This window comes from Cicer arietinum, chromosome 1 (assembly GCF_000331145.2).
Source record: "Cicer arietinum cultivar CDC Frontier isolate Library 1 chromosome 1, Cicar.CDCFrontier_v2.0, whole genome shotgun sequence".
Lineage (NCBI taxonomy): Eukaryota > Viridiplantae > Streptophyta > Magnoliopsida > Fabales > Fabaceae > Cicer > Cicer arietinum.
The window spans coordinates 22,061,805-22,072,685 of record NC_021160.2 but is presented as its reverse complement, the minus strand read 5'-3'; the positions used below and the strand labels follow the sequence as shown (position 1 = coordinate 22,072,685).

At 29.2% G+C, this 10,881-nt stretch overlaps 1 long non-coding RNA gene across 1 annotated transcript; it reads left to right on the top strand.

Moving 5' to 3' along the window:
• The first annotated feature begins 261 nt into the window (after nt 1-261).
• LOC105852753 (uncharacterized) lies at nt 262-1,200 on the top strand. The gene is made up of 2 exons (XR_001144674.3): nt 262-534; nt 892-1,200. It is a non-coding gene; the product is annotated as an uncharacterized lncRNA (long non-coding RNA).
• The last annotated feature ends 9,681 nt before the right edge of the window (nt 1,201-10,881 follow it).

Here is a 10,881-nt window from a genome sequence, read left to right as displayed (position 1 = left end):
TATTATTTTGAAGTTTAAGATCGTCAAATTGTCACAACTCATATGTTATAAATATCTAAGATTCATAAGATTTTTTATCTCAATCAATTTCAATATTTATTGTCAATATTTGTGTTTTGTTTTTAGGAGAAACTAAAAAGCTAAACCTCAATTTTTTTTTTAAATAAAATATAATTGAACCTAAAATATTTTTTAGTCAAAGAATAATAACAAAAATAACAAGTGGACCTTGAATGCGCAACTCATAGTAATAAATAAAAAACTAAGCTAAACCTAAAATAAATGGAGAGGAAAAGTCCAACTAAGAAAAAAAGGAAAAAAAAAAACAAAGAGAATGTTAGAGAGAAAGAGTACAAACGTGAGAGAGAGAGAGTGATGACAGAGGACTTCGTGTACAGTGGTGGCCTGCACCAGAGTGGTTCATAGAGGGGGGTCGTGGTGGTCGGTTAACAAAGGTGCGGACGCTCGATCGAAGATGGAAGTTGTGGTGGCATAAGGTCTGGAAACAGAAGCCGCGATCCTATCCCGACGACAGTAAAGTTCCTCCCTCTTCTTCTTTTTCTATAGTTTCTTTGATTTTTGTTGAATATTCTGATTTTAAGAGTTTTTCTGATGAGATACAAAAAACGGATTTATTTTTATGTTTTATTTTTCTAAGTTTTTGTTTTCATGGTGGAATGTATTTGTTGATGTATTTAAAGAAATAAAACCTATTGAGTTTCTAATTTTTTGTTCAGAAAAATCCCCTTCTTATGTTCTTTTTTGTTTTCTTTGTAACTCCCTTTTTCTTCTCATTTAATTAATTTTTTTGTCTCAATTTATAGACTAAAGTGGTGAATCTTCGTGTTCATTAGATAAAATTATGTTATTGATTTTTTTATTGTTTTGCAGCAAAAACAAGCAACCTCAAATAATTAAGGAAATAAATGACTTATCTTTTTTATTTTGATTTAGTGTTCAAATAGTGAAGATATAACCTTATTAGGATTAAAAAAAAAAACATATTAAAATGGGAAATGGAGTTGCTTGCAGACAAAAATGGAGGAAGGTGTAAGGAAAGTGCGGAAGGAGGAAAGGGCACTGGTGTACTTCTATTTGTTGTTTTTTTTTTCCGCTAAATATAATGTAATTGAAATCCATATAAATACATACTCAAAATTTGGATTATTTATAAAACGAAATTTTTTTACTAAATAATAATTAGTATAAAATATTTATTAAACATATTGTTATTTTTTTTAGTTGGTCGAACAAAATTGAGGTACTATATATACACATATATTTGTATATTTGTATTTCAATAAACTTTACATAAAAAAATCAAATAACCATTATGTGAAGAGTGCATACTTTTTCTATTTTGGTTAAAGACAATTTAAAATTGTATCAAAAAAATAAAATAAAAAGAAAATACATTTCAAAATGATTTCTGTTAAAGAGAAAATATGTTGTCGATCTTAACCAGTAATTATCAATATTATTATAGGTCGTACATTTTGTTCTAAATATATATCATTTATTCTACTCACAGTATATATATATAAAATTTATTTTGTTGTTTTTAATATGATTGATAAAATAAATCATAGTATAATTTTAAAAATTTATAACTAAAAATTCTTCAAATGAAGATAGAATTAAAAAAAACTCAACTGTAAAACATTTACAAACGTAAAAGAATAATTTAATAAGAAAAATTAAATGACTAATATATTATTTTCATGTAACTTAAAGTACTATTAGATATATTTTATAAAATAAAAATTTATACTAATTGCATGATAGGTTCTTTTTTTTATTTTACTATAAGGTTCTTTGTTATATTTGGTCAAATATATTTAATAAGTTAACTTGAAGTAAAATAATAATTTGTTAGTTTATATATATATATATATATATATATATATATATATATATATAAAAGAAAAAAAGACAATTTTGATGGTCCAAGTGTTTGTATACTAAAAACTTTTTTTAGGAATATACTAAACCTTGTTGAACTAATTAACATGAATTAATTCTAAATAAAATAAATTTCTTTCAAACTTTGATTTCTCATATCCACAAACTTCTTCATTCCTTTGTGCCTATTAATGTATAAGTCAAAGAAATCAAGTATCTAGGTTATAGTGTTAACCACGTCTGTTAAACTTTTAAGGTTATATTCTAATTTTAAAAATTAAATATTAAAATAAAAAATATATAATTTTAATAATTAGAAAAAGAATAAAATAAACTTTAGTCTATATAATAAAATTATTCATTTTTAGTCCCTATTTTGAATATTTTTTTAATATAAAAATGATATTTTTAGTCCCTATAAAATCAAAATAGAGACCCAAGTGAATAAATTTTTATTAGAAATTAAAATTAATAGGTTGTAAATTTGTAAGTATTAAAACTAAAATTAACCCAAAAAAATTCACCTCATTTTATTATATTATAAAAAAAAAAAAAAAATTAAGCCTTACTAATTAAGGGCTATGTGCTATTGAACTCGTTGCACAATCCAATAATCGGCCCTATCAACCTCGCATCTCAACAACTCAAAGTAAATCTCCAAGTTCTCCACTTTCAATTGGGTCTTACACGTGTGTTTTCTAAGGTTTTTATATTGGGTTAACTCATCTTTACAAAACGACTTATAAGTTGAGATGTGTCGCTCATTATAAATTATTAGAGAGCTTTATCTCTTATCAATGTGAGACTAAGATTTTCCCAATATGCTTCATAATTGCCTATTATTTTCTCCATATCAATTTTCATTTCCTCTCTATACAATCTTTGTGTACTTAAATCATAACAGAATTGCATAAAAAAACAATGATAGGAAGTAAATATTACAAATTCGATCCAATAATTAATTCTCTATAAGTAGGGGTGGGAATAGGCAGGGTCGAGCTAGGCTTTGCTAAGCCTGAGCCTGACCTGTCAAAAAATTCAAGGCATAAGCCTGACATGTGGCATGTCATAGGTTTAGTTTTTAGGTCAGAGTCTGACTTTGATAAAAACCTGGTATAGTCTGTTAACCTACTTAAAAGCTTATTTCATTTTAACATTTTTGAAGAAGTAATCAAACATATCTTTAAATAGATTAACGAGTTAATATGTCAATGAAATTAAGTTTTATTTTGATATTTAACATCACATTTTGAAGAATATGACTTTATATACTCCTACTTAAATTATATTTTATAATAATACATTTAAATGTCAAAAATTAAATAAATTTCATATGCATAAATTACTAAAAGTTTAAAATATATAACAAAAATAATCAAAATTTAATATTTTAATCATAGTAGTAAAAAAATACTATTTATATTTATTTAAATAGGCCGGCCTAATAGGCCTAAAAGGCTTATTATGTGGCATGTAGTCTGACATTTTTAACTAAGTAAGCTTTTTTAGAAGCCTTGCCCTTATCTGTTTTAAAAAAAAATCTGGCATAACCTAGGTCTAACGTAGGCTAGGTCGTAGGCCTCTGTTAGTTAATCTGACCTATTCTCATCCCTACCTATAAGCCACAAAATAGTGTCATTGTAAAGAGATGTATACTATAAGACTGAGATGGGGAAGGAATATAAGAAGAATATGTATGCAACTATGTCATAGTGAAAAATCTTGTTTTGAGGAGACAATTACTCTAATTTATGAAAATTGAAGATTTGCAAGAAAAAATTTAATGCTTCAAATGAAGTAACAATATCGATTTACAAGAAAGGGGGGTTTGAATTGTAAATATGCCTTTTAAAAATTCCTGTTAAAACTTAAGAAAATAACTCAAGAATGATCTTGGTTATAAAACAAAAAACGGAGAACGTTCTTGGTTTATGTTATAAAACAGAGAACGTTCTTTAATTAGCAGAAAATCAGTTTATACTTTATCTCAAATGATTAATGCAGTATAATAAAGAAGGAGAAAGGAAAGAGAATACCACACAAAGATTTATCCTGGTTCACCCAAAGTGGGTTACGTCCAGTCCTCACACTGTGAGATTTTCCACTAAGTGTTTAAAATGAAGAACCTTCTTAATCTTACAACACCTAGAATAAATCAACCTTGATCTATTTCTTTCTTAATTACTTTCCACCCAGAAAGCAATCACAACACCTATCTAACCTTGATAGGAAGCAATCTTAAACAAACTATAACGAAACTCTTATAGTTTGAGTTTTTACAAATGATTGATTTTGACAGAATCTGATATTGCTCAACTCTTGTTTGAGAATAGATTCTTTACAGAGTATCTAATGACAATTTCGCAACTGATATATGAATGAGCAACAGTGGCTGTTTCGCGAATTTGCAGAAAGTAATGTTTCCTCTGTTTTGCAGAATTTTAAGCTTAAGTGTGATTGTATAATGTTGATTACTTGGCACTTGAATTTCTTTCTTAGAACTGAGATAATGGCCTTCTATTTATAGGCTGGAGATGTACGAAATAGCTGTTGGAGAGGCCATGCTTTTTTGACTAAAACATTATTTTTAGAATAAAAATAATGTTGCTTTGAAAACAGCTTTTTGACTTTTGATGTTTTAGCATTGAAAGCATTTCTGTCCTTTCTTTGACATTTCTTCATTGATCTTGGATGGTACATTATCTGTCTTGAGTCTTGAGTGTAGCTAGAGGAGGTTGGAGAAGATTTGAATCGAATTGCAGACTGAAACAGAGAGGATGCAAGGCTGCTGTTGATGTGCAGAAAACGGAGAATGATTAACGTTCTTGGTTTTATCAGTTTGAACGTTCTTGAGCTTCAATGATCATTCTGGAGTTCCCGTTTTGAATGTTCTGTATTTCCTTTGTTCTTGTCTTGTCATATACCTAGTTTGATCAAGTTTTCTTGACATTTGAATTTTGGAGTTCTTAAGCCGTCATGACTTTTGCCCATGTTTGAACTCTTTGATCTTTGCGATCAAATATCCTTTTTGAGTCTGGATTATTTGTACTTGTTCCTTGCCATGTGCTTGTTAGATATGAATGATTTCCAGAGCAGATTCTTTGTTTAACGATGTAGATAAACTTTGAACAACATGCTGTGATAGATAATTCGGTGAAGCTGAAGATCATTCTCTGTTTAAGATGCAGAATGATCTTGTTGTTGTCTTTTCTTGTATTTGCTTGATTCTGCTCTTAATTAAAACCACTCAAGAACACAAGTTAAATTAACATAACATTTAGAATCATAATTAACATTCTTAATTAACCTTTGTTTATTTTCATCAAAACTTTTAAAATAGAGAGTTTGTCTCAACATCAAATCCTACAGAATACAACAAAAATTGAGCATAGTAATGGAACCATCGTGTGTCACCACTATAGTATTGAGAAAAGAACTTTAATAATGGTTGTTACCATAAAGATACAACACTACAAGAAAAATTGTTATTATTCATAAGAATTTCAATTTTATCTAATTAAATGTTGTGACTCACATATTATCTGCAAGAGTGCAAATATGGGTCCGTCATTTCATAGGTAAAATTTTATCCACAAAAATGTCTTAGATTAAATTTATCCATGATATTTTTGTGAGTAATGTCACTATGACATTTTTGTAGATAATATTATTTACGAAAATGCAATTTCTTTTAAATTTTGAGATGAGAGACTTTCAAAATTAAAAAGAAATGGATAGTAGGTTTTTATTTTTAGTTTATCCACAATTTTAACGTAAATAATTAAAAATATTACTCCAAAAGTCAGAGAAGCATAGCAAATACTCTACCCAAACTATAGGAAGTATAGCAAGCTATCATTTATTATACATTTGTATCATTTAGAGTTTCTTCATGGATGAAGTGACAAATCATTTTCTATGTTGTTAGATTTACTAAGAGATGTTTTACCAGAAGAAAATAGTTTGCCAAAGTCATACTATGAAACTATGAAGATAATTTTAGGGTTAGGATTGGGGTATGAGAAGACTCATGTTTGTCCCAACGATTGGATACTATATTGGGATAGATATATAAACGATCAAGTATGTCCAAGGTGTGGTATGTCAAGGTGGAAAATAAAAAGATGAAGATGTACAAACTAATGGGAAGGAGACTTCTGAAAAGCGAAATAACTTACCAGCAAAAATTCTTCGATGGTTCCCATTGAAACCAAGGTTGTAGAGGTCATTCATGTCCTCCAAAGTTGTTGAGTCAATGAGATGGCACGATGCGGGTCGATTGAATGATGGTCTTCTTAGGCATCCTGCTGACTCCCTTTCGTCGAAAGAGTTTGATGCTCGATATCCAATATTTTCATCAGATCCTTGTTATATACGAGTAGGAGTGGCTTCAGATGGGTTCAATCCTTTCAAGACTATGAGTATTACTCATAGCACTTGGCCTGTTATGGTATTTCCATATAATCTTCCTCCTTGGATGTGCATGAAACAATCATTCTTCATGTTATCAGTACTAATTCCTAGTCCTAAAGGTCATGGAAATAACATTGATATTTACCTACATCCATTAGTACAAGAGTTGCAAGACTTATGGAAAAATGGAATTGAAGTATGTGATGTCTATAAGAAAGAGACATTTCAACTTCAAGTTGTTATAATGTGGACTATTAATGACTTTCCAGCATATACTAGCATGTCTGGATGGAGTATTAAATGTTAGTATGCATGTCCACATCGTGCTATTGAAACAACCTCACAATGGTTACATCATGGTAAAAAATATTGCTACATGTGTCATTGTCGTTGGTTTTGAAGTAAAAATCTTTTTGATATGTGTTTTAATGACAACAAACTTTATGAAATAAATGTTAAGTTTTCTAACTAGTGATCTACTAATGTTTGCATTTGAGTTTTTGTTAAAAGAACAGAAGTGGTCAAACTTGAAGCCACTCACGTAAACAAGTGCATTGTATCAAGTCAACAATGAAAGAATTGAGGAGGCTAATTCATAAATTTCAATATGATGATCCTCAAGCCAAGGATGATTATCGCAATATGTTGTATCTCAATCATTCGTAAAATCTCTTTGAAGAAGTCAAGAAAAACTATGGATCAAGATGTATCTATATGAAAATTAGAGGATGAATAATCCAGATTAGAGGATGAAGAATCCAAATATGAGGATGAAGAATCCAAATCCGAGGATGAAGAATCCAGATCTGAGGATGAAAAATCCAGATTTGAGAATGATAATCCATGAACATTCTTGAAAATAGGTTTCTCATCATCTTGATAAAAAAGAGAAAATTTTGACTTAATCCAACATGTTCTATGAACTGGAGGATAAACACTCAGAGGATGAATGTACGTCATAAATTAAAAGAAGATAAATCTTTGTCATAAGACAAGTAATGCTAAAGCATAAGGACGATTTTATGACATCTATGTCAGAGGATAATCAAAACAGAAAAGAGGATGAACGTACACTAGAGGATGAACTCATGTAAAATATTCATCCTTGCGCGTGAAAAAGAAATCCAAAAGTACCATAATACGAAAAAGTGTTGAAAAGCAAGACTCTACAGTTCTTGGAAAATGAAAAAGTCAAAAGTACAAGGAAGATTAAACCTCCTATATGAGGATGGACTGCAAACTCATCCTCTTAAGTTGATGTATTACAGGGATAACTGAATGGCACATTTGTAAATCAGATTAATGACCATGGACATTTAATCAAGTCTCCAACGGTCACTTAAAACTTTTCCTCGTGCATGAAATTATATCCTCTACGATTAGAAGATAAATAATGCAGAAGAGATGATGAATTTATTTTATTTATTCATCCTCACACATGGGAAAAGAGTCAAAGAACCAAAGTACAAAAAGTGTTGTCTTTGACTTATGAAGCACAATATTATAGGTGTTGGGAAAAGAAAAGGCCAAAAAGGATAAGTCACATCAAAATTAATGAAAGCCTCATCCTCATACAAACCAAATCTGAGGATGGACCACCACAGTCATCCTTTCAGCATACTTAACAGGATGATTAAGGCTAAATGGCAGTTTTGCAAATAAAGACAAGTCCAAGAAAATGTAGCAAAGTCTCAAACAACTATATTTTGCTAACCCACATGTTTGAAGCTCCAAAGGCAATTATAAATACAGGAGTACTAATCTTCAAACATCAAGAGAATCATCTACAAGAAAACATATAATTTATTCAAGCTTATCATCATTCTCTTCATCTACACACTCTTCCAAACTTCAACAAATCATATGATCATTTTTATTGAGTGTGTTATATACAACTTCACATCACTATCTTATCTTAGAAAGTTGTAATTTGATCCCCAAAACAAATCAAACACATTACTACTTGTATATCCTCAAGTTGATATATACTTGAGTTATTTCGTAAGCCTGTTGAGGCTAGTAAAAATACAGTGTTGTAAGCCTAGTGAGGCTAAGAAAATACACAATTGAAAAAGAGTTCCGTAAGAGGACAAGCCATTTTGAGCTATAGTGAAAACTCACAAGTTTGTGAGGACTGGACATAGCCTACATTGAATGAACTAGTATAAATTTGAGTGTCATTTTCTATACTCTCTCCTCTTTATTTATTTAACTATCACTTAAAGTTTCAAATTTATATCCTCTGACTTTTATCCTCTCGAAGAGGATACAAAGTTAAAAGAAAATTTTACAATCTACAATATCTCTATTCAACCCCCTTCTAGTGATATTTTAGCTACTTCAGTTGGTTGGCTCCCAACCATAAATGGAGTTTAAATAGTCAGATAATGTGACCTAGAAGGAATCATGATGAAATTGAGGTTAGCTCACAACCATTTATCTGGGGTTGAAATAAAGTTTAGTAGACCTAGAAGGAATAATGATGAAATTGATTCTACATTGTCAGATAATGTGACCTTCTTACATCCTACTGGAAGACCATTAAGGAATAAAAGACAAAAAAATTAACAATTAGGGAAGCGAAAGAGAGTGATTAGAACTAAACTTGACAAAAAAGAGTTAGCACAAGCACATAGATATGTCGTTTATAATTGTGACGCAGTAGCTCCATTTATAGAGTAAGACATTAAATCATATTTAAGTTTTATACTAATTTATATTTTGTATAAAAATTTTAACTTCCCTATTATTATTTTTAGAGAACATATTACAGTTCTTAAAAGACAGTATCGGCCACGGCGATTGTCACAACTTGAAATTGATAAACAACATGGTCAAAAATTTATTGAGTGGTTTCAACAAAGGGTGAGCATATAAGAGTTGTATTATTTTAAAGTTTATTGATGGGTCAATTGTCAATGAAAATGCTGCAAGAGTGATTGTAAGTTTTGAGCTTTAATTGGTTCTATATAGTGACTTACTTTTTTTTTGTTTAGTTAATTAAATTTTTATAGTGTTTTTTTTTTTTTTGGAAGACAATTGATAGTATTTTGTAGAGTGACTTATAGTAAGGATTCATAGTAACTCAAGTGGTTAATTTGCTACTTTAAAGTAAATGCCAATTATCGATGTTGAATTTTGTTACTCAAGTATTGAATTTTTGTCGTTTGCTAGTTCTTATAATACATGAAGGACGCGATGTTGTTGTTTTATAATATGTTACTCAAGTGTTGAATGTTGTCATCTACTAGTTGTTATAAAATTGGAAGGACTCGTTGTTGTTGTTTTATAATTTGCTACTCAAGTGCTGAATTTTGTAATCTACTAGTTGTTATAATATTGGAAGGACTCGATGTTCTTGTTTTGCTAATCTAGGATTTTGCTTTCTTAATATACTTGTTATGGATTCATTTACATTTCAGGAAGAATTGATCAAATATAGTAATAAGGTTGGAACATCTCAATCACTCCAAAACACACAAGGTTATGCGTCTTGGAAGAATGATATATTTTCTCAAGTACAAGAACTTTCTAAGAAGGGACATGTGCGATGTATGAGCAAGTTTCCTAAATCTAAATAATCAAAAGTTTGTGTCTGAAAATGCAGACTTACGTGATAATCAATTTTCTGGAGAAGATATGAATGACATAATCCAAACTATGTGACAGGTATATAATTTTGTATTGATCTTCATATGTAAAATACAAGTTGATTTGTAGGTTTAATATTTATCTTATTTATATTTAATATCTTCTATTTTGGTGATAGATTTTTTATACTTCTAGTGCTCCTTGTCATTTGATTGCTTCTAGTTCGGACAACAACGACGATAATGAAAATTATATTTAGTTTTGTTTTTAATTAATTTTCACTAAAATTATTATTTTCTTTGTTTTTTACATTCGAATAGTGTTTTTTATTTTACTTTTTATTGTTTGTAGGTGGAGATTAAAAACTATTTTGTTGATGAGGATGAAGTTTTTGCAATTAGGTGGAGTGATTTTCTTAAATTGTTTGAGTTTTTATGTTAGTAAGACAATTTTTTTACGATTATTAAATACTCTAAAGTACTCTCATTTAGAAACGGTTTATCTATTTTGCATTTCATATATGTTTGTAAGACTTTATGTTAATTTTGAATATATGATATTGAACTTTTATTTTATTTTGATTCATATATATATATATATATATATATTATTGTGTATTTACATTGTAATTTAATTAATTTTGCATAATAAAATTATTAAATAACAAATTATTTGTCCAAATAAAAAAAAAATGTAATCAAAATCTATACCCATGGAATTCAAATCTCACTAAATTGTATAATGACAGAGACAAAATCTTGGGTGTATAATTTATAAAGTTACGCAATTTTTTATGCCCACGGTATAAATGTCGTAGGTAAAACTCATAGTTTTGTCCAACGGACAAACATTTGTCACTATAGGTTATAGTCACAGTAAAACACCATTGGTATTTGTTGACTATGATATATAAAAATATCGTCTGTATCTGTTTTTTGCCTTATACCTATGGATTTCAGACCTTTACCCACGACT